Below are 16,957 nucleotides of genomic sequence, written 5' to 3'. Positions count from 1 at the left end.
TAAAACAAAGTTGTAGAGCTTGAAAAGTTGTACAACTTTCATTTTGGTCACATTTTTGTTTGAGCTCTGGAACAGTGGTTAAATTCTTCTTTACACCTAGGTCCTTGTATTTTTTAAATTTGTGCACAGGTCCTTGGGAAAATTCCCATTCTCTTCCTCCTCTGGCGTACCTCTGTTCCTCTGCTCCGCAGCTCGCCGCTGTTTCTGACCGCTACCTCCTGCTGCACGTCACTCCACGCGCCGCCCCAGCTCTAGCGCTGATCCGATCCTCTCCACCTCTTCCACCGTGGCCTTATCCTCTCCCCGCGCTGTTTACTTGCCCTCCCTTCCTTCCTCGTTCTGCTCAAGCCAAGCCGAGCAGACTCCACTGCCGCTCCGGCCATCTCGGGCCGCCGTGCCTCGATTCCTCCCGCAGGCGCCTGTGCCGCCTCCATCACGTGCTGCGGCGCCCCTGCCCTCTTCCTACCTCTCGCGCACCTCCCTCTGCTTTCACCGCCTGCCATTCCCTCCCTTCTCCCTACTGTGCGCCGCCGCCCCTCTGATTCGGGCTCCCCCAAACCGGAGCTGCACCGCCCCTGTTCTTCCCCAGACCAGAGCTGCACCGCCCCTGCTCTCCCCCAGACCGGAACTGCACCGCCGCCCCTGCCCTCCTCGGCCGGAGCAGCTCGCACCCCTGAGCTCCGCTCCCCCAACGCCGAAGACCTCCTTTTGGCCCTCCTCCTCGCCTTTCGACCCCCAAAAAGGGCTCCCGGTGAGCTGCTCGACCTCCCCGGCCGTCGGCATGGCTTCCTCCTGCCGGAATCGAGCTCCCCGAGCGCCTCCTCTGCTCCAAATGCATGTGAAGGACCTCATGCAACAATTGGAACAAGTTTAGGGCGTTTTCTGCACTGTCATAGACTCATATGTATAGTCTTTTATGGACCAAAATGCCTAAAGCTTTGAAAATCCGTAGAAAATAGTATAAAAATTGTAAAATATCAAATGAAGATGTTTTGGAATCCTTGTGAGTAGATCTATGCAGTATGTGTATAATTTTGTATGTGTTAGTAGAAAAATCTTGCTCTAGATTTTTGCCTAAGCTTGTTAGGAATAAATTCCTATCTGTAGTTCTGGAAGTCAAAAATTTATGAAACTTATGCAGTAGCTTACTCTTTACATATTTAGTTCACTGTAAAAATTTCGTGCTCAGAAACTATGTGCATGTTTGTAAATCTATTTTTGTTCAGTTTATCTTGTTGAGGCTAAAATAAATACTTTTGGTTGGCAATAAATGCTGGTAAAATTGTTTTTACACTCCTTGTCGGTGTATTATCATGCAAGTTAATTAGTGCTACCAGATCCTTGCTGCATGTCAAGTTGTTGCATTTATTTGGTTCCTAAATATAGTTTTCTTTTTAAGTGTTACTAAGATGTGCTTTCCTACCTGTTAATTTCAGTAGTTGATTCTTGTTCCTAAATAAATCTTGTTACCCTTGTTGGATACTTATAACATGAATTAGGGTTACAACGAGTGTCTCTGTGCGGCTGCTCAGGTTTTGAGCATATGCTTTAAAGTTGATTGCTTAAGCATGGTTTTGTTTGTGTGCTTGTTAAAACTAGCTCGTAACCCCAGTACAACTTAGCTAATGTACCTGAGACCTTGCGACACTGGTGGTATGATGTACGACTTGAAATAATTTATGAACCACTAAAAGCTATTTTCAGTCATGTGTGCTTGTTGTTGCAATATGTTTCTTGTGCCACTTGTTCGAATCTTAATTAGACTTGTTGTACAACTCTAAAACATACGAGATGTCTAATCTGAAAGTGAAACATTTGATTTATATTTAACCTACTGATTGTGTGACGCTAAACTTAATTAGCTCTTGGTAGCCAAAGTCCTTGCAATAGATTGACTGAAGTTAAATTGTGCACCATGCCTGATGTACTTGCTGCCCCTATGACAGGCTTTTTGTGATGTTTGGTTAACCTTCATTCATATGGATGCTCATGCCCTTGCTCTGGTCTTGATTGCAATCTTGTTAGAGCCCCTTTCTATATAAAGATCCTGGTTATGCCTTGTGTATCGACTGCTTAGTCAATACACCTTGTGCTATGCTTCAGCAATTGGCTGCTAGCTCAGCCGATTTTTGTTAAGCATGACCCTATCGGCCATATGCCTTTTGGCTACGAGTCTGTAGGACACCCATCGGCTATATGACTACCCACCACATGCCTTCTTTAGCTGCACATCTATCGGCACAAGTCTATCAACTACATCCTCTTCAGTCTAGTTCCGCACTTGTGGTTCCAACAGCCTAGACCAAGTGTAGTGTTCTGCTCCACCTAGTTCTTGTAACAAGTCCAGCTTAGATAACCCTATCGGCTGTACGTCACTCAATTGTTGTGTTGACGTAATCAAGCCGATACAACCACACCTAGTTACCTAGGATAGCACTTAGGCACATCTCAGTTAGACAATTAGTGCAAAGTAGGACAATCAGTTACACGACTGATATGCTCCAGTAAATATAGGAGAACGTTAAGGATGAAAACCAGCTACACAGCCAACCCACCAATCGGCTGAATACGCCGAGACACAGACCATACGAATACATAGTTCGACTAGTCTACCAATACACCTTTGGCTAGTTACTCGCACTAGTCAACTAGCTATGCCGATACATCACTTGACTAGTTCTATCCGATGTGTAAATCGGTTAATATGCCGATTCACCGATCGACTAGTACACGTACACAAATTGGCTATGCCGATGCGCACAGTGATCAGCTAGACCTCCAATCAGCTAGTCCTGATGCACATGAATCGGTTAAGACCAAGACCGATGCACCAACCAATTAGATAGACCAGAAACATGCTGATAATCCAATCAGCAAACCCTTCCTTGTTCTATCCTTGAAACACTGTACCTTTAATATTCCTACCTCTATCAGTCATTTTAACCTTAGGTGAACCCAAATCGGCTACTCCCTTCTGATCATACACAGAGACCGCTCCTGTCGATTTCTCTTCCAAACCGAAATCAGCAGATTTCCTAAAACTATGTTGCTAGCTCCCTTCTTTGCCAATTCTTTTAGCTGAACCCCTGTTGTTTCCAATCGACTTTGTTGTAATCTTCAACGATAACCTATCTTAATTTGGTTGACCACCTAAGGCTCTATCCAAGTTTAATTGCAGATCTTTTAATTGTTATACGAGTAATATGTTAAATGAATGTTGGATTGCAACTTTATCGTGAAGTAAAATAGCTTTATGTGCACGCTTTGAATATGATGTTTGCATTGCATGTAGATACGATTAATTCCGCAAACGGTACCTACGAAATCTCCCAGGAGTCTGCAGAGGATATTTCTGAAGACCAAGTGAACATCACCAAGGGTTTTCTGAAGACCCGATAAACGTTGCTGAGGATCTAACCAGAGCCCCGATCCAAAGTTCGGAAGCCTCTGACACTCCTACCTCCAACCCCAATCAAGAAGGCAAGCTCCGGACATAAACCCAGTATCTTATTTACACTGCAATTTACCTTTATATATTTATATACTTGTGCATTAAGTTCTTAGGAGTTGTCTGGAAACCGTAGATTCATCTCCCTAGGAACCAATGTACTGAATCTTAGAAACTGAGTCCGACTAGTGCTATGCTAATAGGACCGGTAGAAGTCGAGTGATTTCCGGTCACTCACGTGATATAGGGATTGATTGATTACAATTCTGCAATCACTATAAGGATGACGGACGGGGTTATGAGTAGCATCTTGGAAAGAAATGGTACCCCGTCTGTGTTGATGAAATTGGTTAAGGTCGTAGTGTGTGGTAGTGACAGTTAAGCGTCTGAAAGTACTAGCCACGTGCCGCGAAATATGGTAAGCGGTAAGCCTAGTAACCAATCGGCCCGGCAAGTGGACTCGTCCCCCACCACTCGACTTTTATTTTAGGTTTACACACACCAACTGTGGGAGTACGTTCTGCAGAGCAGACGGGAATACGGTCATGTAGTCGCGCTACAGACGTATGTCCTGCACATTGGATGTGCGTATGGTCCAACAGTCGCTTGTGGTGGCTTTATTCCATGACCTGGAATGAAAGGCAAATGGTTGCTTCAGAACGACCTGTTGGTGTTCCAAGCGTGTGAGTTAGGTTTACCTTGCAAGGGTTGAAATTCGATTTAGAATCGTCCGTTTCTCACGAAGTTTGAGACTGCTTAACTCTTTTGCCACATAGAGTAACAAGGGAAGTCTTATGAGGAATAATACTGATGTATGCTTTAAAGAGACTCTACCTTGCTTGAGTAGTTATAGGTGCTTACCTAGAATGGCTAAAGGAAATAGAACCTGAAAGCTAAAATATGAAAGTAAGGATCTACTCTTATCGCTTTTCAGCTGAAACAAAACGTATATCCTCGTTAAGCCTTCATGGTCTAGTTATGGGCTAAGTATACCCAAATTTCCGGGTAAGTCTTGCTGAGTATTAGAGTACTCAGCCTTGCTATATGATTTTGTTTCAGGTAATGTCTCTGAAGACCCTACTTACCCCATGCCTTAGCCTTATGCTTTGCCTGATGGTTGGTCCGTGGAGTGGGACCCCTCCCCGGCCAACCCTGATCATAACGAGTGATGTTGTGCCATGGCTTAGCATGACATCCTTACTAGCGACGTGTATAGTTATCGTATTTTGAATTCCGCTGCTTGAACTTGAAAACTGGTTTGTAATAATGACTCTTAGTTTGGAACCTTTGCTGTTTCTGCAAACTTTGTAATAACTTTGCTAAGTGTGGAACTTTGTACTACTTGTGGAAACTTTTGTAAAATAATTTCCCTGTGCTATAAAATATGATGGTGACTGTATCTCTGGACTCACCTTTATGTGAGGTAACCTAATTTGATCCTGTATCGGTGGTTTATCGGGACGCTACCCGACAGACCAAGGGATTATACCGTTTGAAGTACGTTGGAGCCCTCTGGAGTGGACTCGCGTGCTTAAGCCGGTATAATTCAGGTTGGTTCTGCCATAGGATGTTCGGAGATAGCTGATCTCCGGGCGCTCAGGTGGTCTTTTTCTTCCGAATCAATTTGGAGGCTATGTGTCACAAGATTCGGATTGTAAATTTCTTTGTGAACACATGGAGGCTACGGCCTCGTGTATGTTTTATATAAATCGACTTCTTGTCATGAGTGTTACGGAGGCTACGGCCACGATCATGATGCGGCGACTTCTTGTCGCAAGCTTTGGCGGAGGCTACGGCCACGTCCATGCTTTTTCGACTTCTCGCCATGACCTTTGAAGGTCGTTTGCGATGACGATCACATCTTTCCCAACAAGATCAATCCGTTCGATTGGTTTATACCTAACTTGTTGGATAGGCTCGCATATGGAGCTACGTCGACTACGCCAGAGTCGTTGCACTCGGGGCAAATTCGACTCCTTGCCAGAAGCACGGCAGCTGCGCGACGATGCTCGCGTCTTTTCCCAACAAATTTGATCCGTTCGATTGGTTTATACCTAACTTGTTGTACGTGGTCACATGAGGAGCGATCTCGACTACACCCAAAGTCGGTGCGCTCGGGGTAGTTTCGTTTTCTTTGCCATAAAACACGACAATATCGCGATGATGCTCGCGTTCTTTCCTAACGGGTTAGACCTTCCCGATCGGGTTACGGCTAACTTGTTAGTTGGGTTCCTACTCGGAGCTGCTATGACTACTTCTCGAGTCGGTACACTCGGGGCAGTGTCGACTACTTTGCCTTTAAGTACTGGATGATAGTTCAGCTAAGGCATACACAAGTGGAGATATCAAATAAGAATATTCACAAGACAATGAGTACTTGTTCTTTACACCCTAATCTTGCAATACACTTTGCACTATCTATTCTGCGATAGGTTGGGCTTCTTGGAGGTACTTGTTGAACTGCGCTTCAGTGCACTCCGCAGCCACTCCCTGCGCGAACATTCCCAGCGGAGCTTTTGGCCAAAAAGATTTCACGAATGCAAGGGCATGGCTGACGCATGCGACCGGGGCTTTCGTGAGTAACTTGGCAACTCTTTCCGGTGCCCATGAAGTCGCTCCAGCAGTGGCTGCTTGTCCACTTTGCCTTCTTCCGCTGGATCCACCATATCCACTAGCGTCTGGGCGGCTTCCCTGAGGATCTCCAGTTCCTTCTCCCGCCGCCCCTTCTTGCCCAGCGTCTTGATTTGCCCAAGGCAGTCGGCGAACTGTTCTTCAGTATCGGCGACTACTTTCTGCAGCCTCTCGACGTCATCTGTACGGCGATACAGCATATTCTTCACGTCAGTAAGCAGTTCTTCTTTGTATTTTAAGATTTTCCTAAGCTCTGCGGTGAAGATATTTTCAGCATCCAAGGAAACCTGCTAAAGGAAAGTACTCGATGAAGGAAAAAGGCCTGCCTTGGTGCACTTTCTTCTCTTCCTTGAGCTGCTCCTCAAGATTGTGCAGGTCATTCTTGAGATGCCATGTCTCTCGAGTACGTTCCTGCTTCAGCATGTCGATTTCTCTCCGGAGGTAGCTGTTCTTTGTTTGCTCCTCGGATATCCATTTCTCCTTGGCAGCAAGCTCTTGGTGACCACTCACGACTGCCTTTAACTTCTCGGATTTCTTCTGTGAGTGAGTGATCACGTTCTGCATAAAGGAGGGGAGTCAGACAAACAACTCAACATTGCATACAAGCGGAAAAGTACTCAAGTCTTACCATGGCAAAGTCGTACAGTTCCTTGTATGCCTTCTTGAATGTCTTTATGTTGCCGGCCTTTAGCATTGGGTCCTCCGGCAGATCAGCGGCGATGACGTCCTGGCACCCGAGCTTGGCCATTAGCAGCTCCTCGGAACTTGAGGTTCCTGCAGCCTCCCCAGAAGGTGGCTGCTGGGCACCTGCAAGTCCAGATGTTTTCAGTACATAACCCCTGGGTCTAGGCAGCTAGCCTTGGGCGGTCAAACGCTTACCTGTGCCATCCGCAGGAGCGGCGTCAGGGGCCTCAACTTGTTCCTCGCCACTGGCCCTCGCTTCGGCTGTTGTGGCTCGGAGGGCGGCAAGTCAGGCAGCGTCGCGTCTGCCTTGGGGGCTGGCTCCTGGGGCGTGGGCTCCTCTTGGGCCGCTGGCTTGGGGGCTGGAATAGCAGCGGCCGGCTTCGACTTGTGTGGAGCGGAGCTTGCAGACCTAATAACGCAGACTTAGTTATACCATCATACAAGTCGAAAAGAGCTGAATGATTACTATGCAACAGAGTGCAAACTTACAGTCTCGACTTCTTCATGACCGCCTTCTTCACCCGCATAGCCCGTCGCGGGGTACTCGTTATCGGCGGCGGGGTCACACCAGCCCCTGGCGCGGTGCCCGCCACGGCAATGGTAACCGCCGCAGAGGCCGTTGGGTTTGTTTCCATTTCTGGACGCCCGGGCCGGGGTGGAGAAGCAGGAGGACTGCAAATGGGAAATGTTAGCATGCAACAACATTGGTGTATGACAACAAGGAAGCATCTTCATACCTGGAGGACTCGATTTCTTGCGCTTTTCGCTTGCGCGCAACCCGGCGACCCTGCAGGACCGCAGGCAGAGTATCAGCCAACTCCACGGATGGTCTGGGGGAGTTGCCTCTACTCGCCTCCTCCTCGGCTTCTTTCTCCACTCGGGGGCTTCCGCCCTCCGTGGACTCACTGCCATGCAGAGCCTCAGCTACTCGGGCCCTCCTGGCTTCGGCCGCGGCGCTGGGGAGGAGGTGGTCCGGCCGGGGGATGTTGGGCTGCGGCGGGTAGCTCCGGTACAGCTCTATGTTTCCCTGCAGAAGGTTTTCAGTTAGCAGTGGCAGAACAAAATTTGTTTTCAACAAAAAGTAGTCGAATACTCACCGGTCTTGGAGGACTTCGTGCAGAGAACAGTCCTGGGACGTAGGGGACTGCATCCACGTCCAACAGCACCCGCTTGACTCGGAGGAGCGCGGCTTCATCTGACAGCTCCTCTGCGCACATGCAAGACGGATCTTCAGCGCCCGTGTACTTGAAGCCAAGACGATGGCGTTGTTGGATTGGTTGGACTCAGCACTTGAAAAAGGAAAACATGACGGATGCGCCGGTCACTCCCATCAGCTTGTGCGCTGCTATGGTGTCTAACAGCGCCTCAACTTGATCAATGTCCCCCCTGGAAAGCTCGATGTTCCACTCCGGCCTCACAACAGGTGGACTGTTTGACTTTTCTGGGAGTTGGGGGCATGATTTTCGATATAAAACCAATAGTTTTTCCACCCAGGAATGTTGGAGGGGAATTTGTACATAAGATACTTGTTGCTAGCTTGTTGTCTGAGTTGGATGCCGGCACCCCCTACAATGGAAGGATTCTTGGAGGTGGGCTGTGGTTTGACGTGGAAGAGGAAGCGGAAAAGATCCCAGTGGGGTTCGATTCCAAGGAAGGCTTCACAGAAATGGATAAAAATCGAGATGTGGCAAATGGAGTTCGGGTTGAGGTGATGGAGCTCAAGCCCGTAATAGTAAAGGAGGCCACGGAAAAAAGAACAAGAGGGGAGGGCCAGACCCCATTCGGCAAAATGGTAAAATGTGACGATTTCGTCAATATTTTCCATGGGGAAAGGTTCGCGGAATGAGGGGCGCCAATTGACAAGATTCTTTTCTTGGAGCAATCCCTCAGAAACTAGCCTATTGAGATTGTTGTGGGAGCACTTACTGTGTGTCCACTCTCCGGTCGGCGGCTGCGCCTCCTTCTTCTTCCCTTCTTTCTCTGATTTCTTGGGCGCCATCTCTGGATCCGTTCGCCACGAGTTGCTTGGGGGCTGCGGGGAGAGGGGCGGGGAGATCTGGGGGATTGGGATTTCTTCGGAAGGATGAAGGCGGAGCGCGGCTCTATTTGGGGATTTTGGTGGCTCTTGGCAAATTGCAGATTGGAAGCACAGTTTTTACTTGGAGTTACCGTGGGGTTAAATAATCAGCGGTTGGGAACAGTTTTACTGTTTCGAAGTTGAAGAGTTGTCTCAGAGACTATTTGGAATTTGAGGGGTCATTTGATGGTTGTTTAGATAAAATATTCGATTAATCATTTTTTCAGGGTTAATTGTCTCGAAAAAAGGGATTTTTCGAATGTCTAATCTAAATTCCATCATTTGTATCATCACATCAGTTTTTTACCATGTGGACATTTTTACACTGCATGCCACAACTTTTATATCCTTATTTCCAAACCTGAGAGATTTGGATTCAAGGCTCGGGGGCTGCGGGATACGTGGCATCGACTACTTATTTTTTTGAATTTATTTTGTAAAAGTAAGTAAGGAAGATTCAAGATTAATGCGATCCTCAGCCTGATTCTCTGATTCAACCTAAGGCTCGGGGGCTACTTCATATGGAGTGCGATTTTTCAATCGCGCACCATATCTAAAATATGATTCGGGGCATGAGCACCTCATAGCTTCGATGCAGCCAAGAAAGTACATGAAGAGGGACTTCATGACGGAGCTTCAAAAGAAGCCGAAGACTACTTCGAAAGTACTCGAGAAGCTTGCAGTACTCAGCTACGAAGAGCTCGGGGGCTTGTCAGACCTGGGGCCACGGGACTGTGTACATAACGTAGTTTAAACAGGTTTAAGAGATTAAGTCCGTCTTATCTCTTATTCATCTCATTTATCTCTTATTTATCCCGTTTAAATAGGAGATAAAGCTAACCGATACAGAAGAAATCTACTCGAGATATGTTCTGGTACGATTCCTTGGCTAGTGTTGGTTAGGATTTTTGTAACCCTGACCTCCCGGATATATAAGGGGGGACAAGGACCCTCTCAAAACAAGATCATCAGATCATCCTACACCCGAAGGAATACAAACGACCATACAGGATGTAGGGTATTACACACCTCGCGGCCCGAACCTGTCTAAGTTTTGTGTTCCTTGCACCTTCGAGTTCCTGATCTCGGCGTCTCCTCACCTAAAACTTACCACCTTGGGTATACCCCTCGGTGGGCAGCCGGTAAAACACCGACACAGCCCCCGAGCCTGGGAACTAGCGGAACTATGATGGCACACCGTGCTGCCTGTAGGGTTGTTGCCGAAGCTTGATCTGAAAAAAGATAAAGCATACATTATATAGCATAATGCAAAGATACCAAGTACTTAGTAATAATATGAAGACACCAAAATTTATTCGGTGTAAAAATTGCTGTGTCGAGCTCTTTTTTAGGCCATTTAAATCTCCGGAGCAGTCCACCTGTTATGTTTAAGCACCAGGTCCTGTTTTAGCCGTTGCTTATAGCGTGTATGAGATCTTTGTCTCATGTACGCGTAGAGGCATTAGGCGTGACAAAAGAGCCGAGGTTTCACGGATTAAGGTATGTGCTACTCAAGTAGATTAGCGACCGTTAAGAGGAGACAACGAGCAGAAAGTAGTCGTTATGCAACAAAGAGGATGCACAGTGCGCAAAAGTAGTCGACGAAGTGTTGCTCTGGAGAGTTTCAATGCCCGTCGAGAGACGTACACAGATAGGTAGTCGGCGAAGTGTTGCTCTGGAGGGATTCATGCCCATCGAAAGACGTACACAGATAAGTAGTCGATCATGGTGTTGCCCCCGAGGGTTTCATACCCGTCGAGAGGCGTACCCAAAAAGGTAGCCGATAATGGTGTAGCCCTCGAGGGTTTCATGCCCATCGAGAGGCGTACCCAAAAAGGTAGCCGATCCTGTGAAGAACAAGTCGGAAAAGGTATAAGTCACTTAGCTTTGTTCGTGGATGAATGTCGATGAAGCCGTGGAGCTCGTTGATGGAGTTGTGACGATTTGTTGATGAAGCTCGACTAGTCGGAGTCGATTCCGACTAGTTTTCAAGTCGAGGTGAGTAGTCAAAGTAGTCGTCGGCAGGCCGCCGATCGTCCTCGCGAAGTCGAGGTGCCCCATGGTGGGCGCCAGCACGGCCTTCTGGTGAACTGGAAAGATGCCATCGAGTTCGCCGGTGGATCTTCGATGTGCTCCACTACCTGGCGCGCCAGCTATCAGTGTTTTACCGGCTGCCCACCGAGGAGTATACTCAAGGTGGTAAGTTTAGGTGAGGAGATGCCGAGATCAGGAACTCGAAGGTGCAAGGAACACAAGATTTAGACAGGTTCGGGCCGTGAGGTGCGTAATACCCTACGTCCTGTATGGTGGTTTGTATTTCCTTGGGTGTTGATGTTGTGAATGGGTCTCTGCCCTCCCTTATATATCCGGGAGGTCAGGGTTACAAGAATCCTGGTCCAATACTAGATAAGGAATCGTATCCGAATACAACTCGAGTGGATTCCTTCTGTACCGAACAGCTTTATCGTCTATTCATACGGAATAAATAAGAGATAAATGAGAAAAATAAGAGATAAGACAGGCTTTATCTCTTAAGCATGTTTAAACTATGTTATGTACACAGTCCCGTGGCCCCGGGTATGACATCGAGGTGTGCCACGAGTCGGTCTTCATCTTCGAGTAGATTGGAGAGTTTCATGCCCTTCCAATGCACGAAATGACCTTCTGGGGTGGAGGTGATCATCAGACCATCGTCACCAAGGCGACCCGCAGCCCCTCGACGTGCCGTGGCTTCGGGTTTCCCGATTCGGAGTAAAAAGTCCAAGTCCTTTTCCAATGCGGAGAGGGACTTGGAATTGTTGGTCTCCTGAGGTTCAGTGGCCGAATTGCGTGGACCGAGTCATGATCGGCTACGCAAGTCCTCAGATTGGAGCGAGTCCGATCCGAGCGTGGTTGTTGCAACACGGAGTGGAGTCGCGTTGAAAACGGACTCCTCTTCGTCTTCCTGGTGGAGCCATGGGTCAACAAGTCATCAAGATTGTCGACAAACTCGTCGAGCTTGCTGTGAAAACTTGCTGCGAGAGTTTTTGGCTTCATGATGTCGATGGTGAGTCGACGGAAATCGCCCGCGCCGTCTGCGACGCAGACCCATGAGCCGAAAACGAGCGTTGTGACCTCGGGGAACACGGCTCTGGTGAACTTGAATGATGCCATTGAGTTCGCCGGTGGATCTTCAATGCGCACCCCTACCTGGCGCGCCAGCTGTCGGTGTTTTACTGCCTGCCTACCGAGGGGTATACCCGAGGTGGTGAGTTTTAGGTAGAGTGTCGCCGAGATCAGGAACTCGAATGTGAAAGTAACACAAGGTTTAGACTGGTTCGGGCCGCGATGTACGTAATACCCTACGTCCTGTTTGGTGGTTTGTATTGCCTTGGGTGTTGATGTGTTTTGAGGGGGTCCCTGCCCGCCCTTATATATCCGGGAGGACAGGGTTACATGAATCCTAGTCCGACACTAGCTTAGGAATCTTACTCGAGTACAACTCGAGTAGCTTCCTTTTGTATCGACCAGTTCTACTTCGCATGCGAGTAGAGTACAATACAGATAAAGTACATGACATGCCCTTTCCCCTATTCCTGTATGAACTACATTATGTACACAGTCCCGTAGTCCCGGTCTGACAGAAGTCACTAAATCTTCACCAGGAAAGAGTTTCTCAATGAAGGATTTAGGTGAGGCTGCATATATTTTGGGCATTAAGATCTATAGAGATAGATCGAAAAGGCTAATTGGATTAGTCAAGACACATATATTGACAAGGTATTGAAAAGGTTCAATATGCAGGATTCGAATAAGAGTTTTCTACCAATGTCACATGGTGTTAGTCTCTGCAGGAGTCAGTGTCCCTCGAAACCTGATGAGCTAGAGAAGATGAGTGCAATTCCATATGCTTCGGCTATTGGGTCCATCATGTATGTCATGCTTTGTACATGCCCCAATGTAGCCTATGCTCTAAGTGTTGCAAGTAGATACCAGTCAAACCTAGGAGAGGCTCACTCAGCTAAAAATATCTTGAAGTACTTTAGAAGAACTAAGGATAAGTTCCTAGTCTATGGATGTCAGCGCCAAAGGAACGGGGTTCCCAGTGCAAAGGATCGGTGGAGACACCTGACTGTCACGTCACACGAGGGTGGGGCTACAAAGTAGGACGCGCCTAATCCCCGGAGCCCTAAGGACCTCGAGGTACCACGCTACAAAGGGACCCCGAGGAGCAAGCGGGCCGCCTCTGCCCCTAAGGAAATGATCTGATGGCTCATGAGCGGACAACACTAAAATGGCCCCTTACTCTAATTATATATAAGGGAGGGTGGCGTGCATGCATGCACCTAGACAAAACAAAGCCAAAAGAACTCGTCCACGCCAATGCATGAGGTCACAATATATGGTTCCAAGACAAGACATGCCATAAAGAGAGGGGCAGCCATGTGCTCTCTCTCCTTTCTCTCTTCGCCTACTTGCTCCATTTGCCCAGTGGGAGAGCACGGTGAAGATTCCAAGACCAGGAGGTGCATGCACACAATGAAAAAAAGGTGGTGGCCAGTCCATCTTGGGGTGCATCAGCAAGCCTGCATCTGCTCAGTCATGCAGGGCTGCGGCGACTGGACTGCAGGTTTCACACCTAAAGGAAAATAGTAAAGAAATGCCCCTGTTGGCCCAAAAGGGCAGTATAAAATGGGGAGAATGGGGAGAAGGGCTCCCTTCTTCTCCAAAGAAAAAGCTACAGAGCTCATAAATGAGCCCGAGCTCTATGTACTCTTTGGTTTATTCGCTACTGAGAAATATATAGACAAGCAGGACGTAGGGCTATTATTCTTCGGAAGGCCTGAACCTTGGTAAAAATTCCTCTTATGTTCCTTATTTTTTCACAAGCTATTGCAGGATTTTGCAGCATGTTCATCCCCTGGCCGAATCTCTAAACGAAGGTTCCCATGAATCTCCGCTCACGGTACTCACCCACCTTCAGCTGGCGTGCCAGGTAGGGGGATGTGGCGATGTTTCCTCCACTCTGATGTTTTTCCATCCGCAGCGATCACCTGTTCCGGCGGAAGACACCGCAAGCTGGAATGAAGCCTCGGTTGACCTGCCTTACGGGGTGCACGGGGGCGCCATGCCAACGTAGGTTTACCACACCATTCTCGATTCACAAAGCCTTCCCATGAACGTTTGTTTAAATGTCCATTTGGAACACTAGCTAAATGCCATCCGTGAGAGTGGCAGCTAGTGTGAGCAACTAGTTCATATTGGCTGCTGCTACCTGCTGTGATACTAATTTCCATGTGCTTTGCGTACCCATAGCACAAGAGCTTGTAGGGCCCGCTACACGTGTGCGGCCCTTTTTCCTTCGTTATTGTCTTTTGTAGAAAGTGGTAGCTATACGTGTCCTCCATGCCGCCGACAGCTCAAGCGACTCCATGTCTATCGCCGGCATGTGCTGTGCGCTTAGCGCACTGTCCTACACACCCGCACGAGCCCGGCCTATGTCCACCATGGCCCCGACATCCAGCCATGCCCATGGATAGGACCGCTTCGGGTTATGAGCTGCCCCCGGGATGCCCGGTCTCTCCTGGGATGTCCAGCCGCGCGAGCAGTTAGCGCTCCGGGATGTGCACCACCAATCTCCTGGCCCTCGGGGCATGTGCTGTTGCTGTCTTGGACCCCGGGACACTGTTATCGCCATAATTTTGCTGGGCTAGAAGGTGGGCTGCGAGTAAGATGGGCTCAAAGGATATTGTAATGGGCTTGCGAATCGGCTCCTGCGCGCGCGGTTTAAGGTTAGGATTGGCCATGTATCTAGATAGGTGTGTGCGTTTAAGGTCAGGATCTACTATGAATGAAAGGACAGAAACAACAAGCATTCGCAAACAACTCTCGGCGCATCGCCACCGCTGTTTCAGGGTTTCTCTCAGGTAAGTGCTATGCAGCCCCGATCACGCTTCGCATGATCGGGGCAGCATCGTCCCTACCTATTATCTTTGTGTTCCTCATGCTGAAGCATTGTTGATGGCGAGTAACACTAGTTATCTTAACGTTTATTGGGATGCGTCGGCTTTTCATATTGTATCCGTGCGTTGTTCATCATCTGTAAATGTTTAGCTGTCTTTGTGCCCGATCCCGGGTGTAAAGGCAGCACCTTGCTCTGTTTCGATTAATAGATCCAATATGTTATGGTTAGTCTTTGATCATTAAAGATTTAGCTTAATATCTGCATGGTTAGGCCCTTCAAACGAGTTAAATGATCCGGCAATACGTTCGATGCTTTATATTAATCTAAAGAGGGATTGTTCTGGGAATCATCTTTCTGTTGGTTTTTAGGCCTCTGTTTAGGTTGCTATCCTGTTATCTTTCGTGTTTGTTAGGCTTAACTACGTGTAGGATGTTCTGGTCACGTGGTGAAAGCTTTAACCGTCGTAGATTGAGTTAGCTTATCGATTATAGAGCAAGTTTTCATTAGTATCGGATATACGCGCTTTGTTTACATATACATATAGATCCGATCTAATACTAGGAGACAATTGGCTCTTTACAGCCAATATCAGGGATCACCCGATGAGCCGATTGCGTCTCGGACTAACATTTGAATGTGTTTGTGCATGCAGGAAACTAACTGAAATTACATCTACACCTTTCTGATCAGGTACAAGGTCAGGTGGCATGCCTAGCAAACCCAGACGCCAGGTCGTGTGCCGGATCCTGGGCCGTTGACCGAGGGACCGGGGCCCACCAGCAGTCCCCGGAGCCTCCTGGCTGCTCGTGTTGCATGTCGCTGCTCGCCGGTGGGTTTTGACCGACAACAGACACATGCTGGTGCTCTCGAGATATATGCGGCTCGTGTTCCCGAGATGCCGGCGACCGCACTCGACCTCACGCAACGGCGGCACAGACGGCAAGCAACGACACCGGGACTGCGACCATGACGGGAAGTAGTATGGGACGACGCGCGGATGGAACCGAGCACTAGGCGACAACAACAGCTTCCTCAACCCAGGTTGTGTTCCGAATCCTGGGCCGTTGACCGAGGGGCCGGGGCCCACTAGCAGTCCCGGGAGCCTCCCAGCTCCTCGTGTTGCCTGTCGCTGCTCGTGGTGGGTTTTGACCGACAACACATTCTGGCACGCCCGGTGGGACAATCTTCATCGAGTACATCAACTTCCACCGTCAGGATGTCGAGGGAAGATCCAATCATGTACAAGGAGCTGTCTACTGAGCACAAGCAGAAGTATGATGAGATCAAGGCTCCCTTTGAAGCCGATCTCATTGGCTCTTTTGAGAGGACCCGTCACCACGGCATCAGGTGGAAGGCGCTCTCGATGAAGTGGATCTATCTACCTCCTCAGAGGAGCGCACCAGAGCTCTACGCAAGGAGGTGAACTACATGGTGGCTCATTCACTGCATCGGCACTCCGAGAGCCTGGTGAACACCCTTGAATGTGTCGCGCTGCGTGTGGTCCATGAAATCATGAAGAATCAGTACTCTCCGTCCGGACCTGCCCTAGGGAGTTACAAAGGAGAGGTGCCGTTCCAGGCCAAGCCACCACTGCCCTATACATTCGCGGCTCCAGAATCGCAAGGCTCACCGGCATACGTCGTCTACAAGATGGGAGGTGACCCTGTGGATCATCAATTCTTTAGTGAGCCGCCTAAGGAAATTCCACATGGGTACATGTTGGAGGATTTCTCCAGCCGGGTGGCGGAGTGCACCCGCCTAATCCTAGTTTAGGATGAGTTTGGGGAAGTCAAGGAATTCTAGATCAAGAGATGCATAAACACGGGAAACACACAAGGGTTTAGAGTGGTTCGGGCCGCCGTAGCGTAAAACCCTACGTCCACTGTGTGTTGTATTGCTTGTAAGTATGTGGAAAGCTTGAGAGAACTCCCAAGAACCTTAGTCAATCTATGTTCTAACATGCACGCTCTCCCTTTTATAGGCTCAAGGGGAGCGCGTACACTGAGCGGGGTCCCGACAGGTGGACCCGGCGATATATTAAATAACGCACACATTGGAGCCCGAAATGCTACAGATTCGGAAATCTTCCTCTTCGGCCCCCGTGCGTATCCTCCGTCTGGATTTGGTCTTGTGCCGTCTCGTCTGCACAGGATTTGCTGCCAGTGACATGCAT

Source organism: Panicum hallii, chromosome 8 (assembly GCF_002211085.1).
Source record: "Panicum hallii strain FIL2 chromosome 8, PHallii_v3.1, whole genome shotgun sequence".
NCBI lineage: Eukaryota > Viridiplantae > Streptophyta > Magnoliopsida > Poales > Poaceae > Panicum > Panicum hallii.
The sequence above is the reverse complement of the archived record's forward strand: the minus strand, read 5'-3'. Positions refer to the sequence as shown.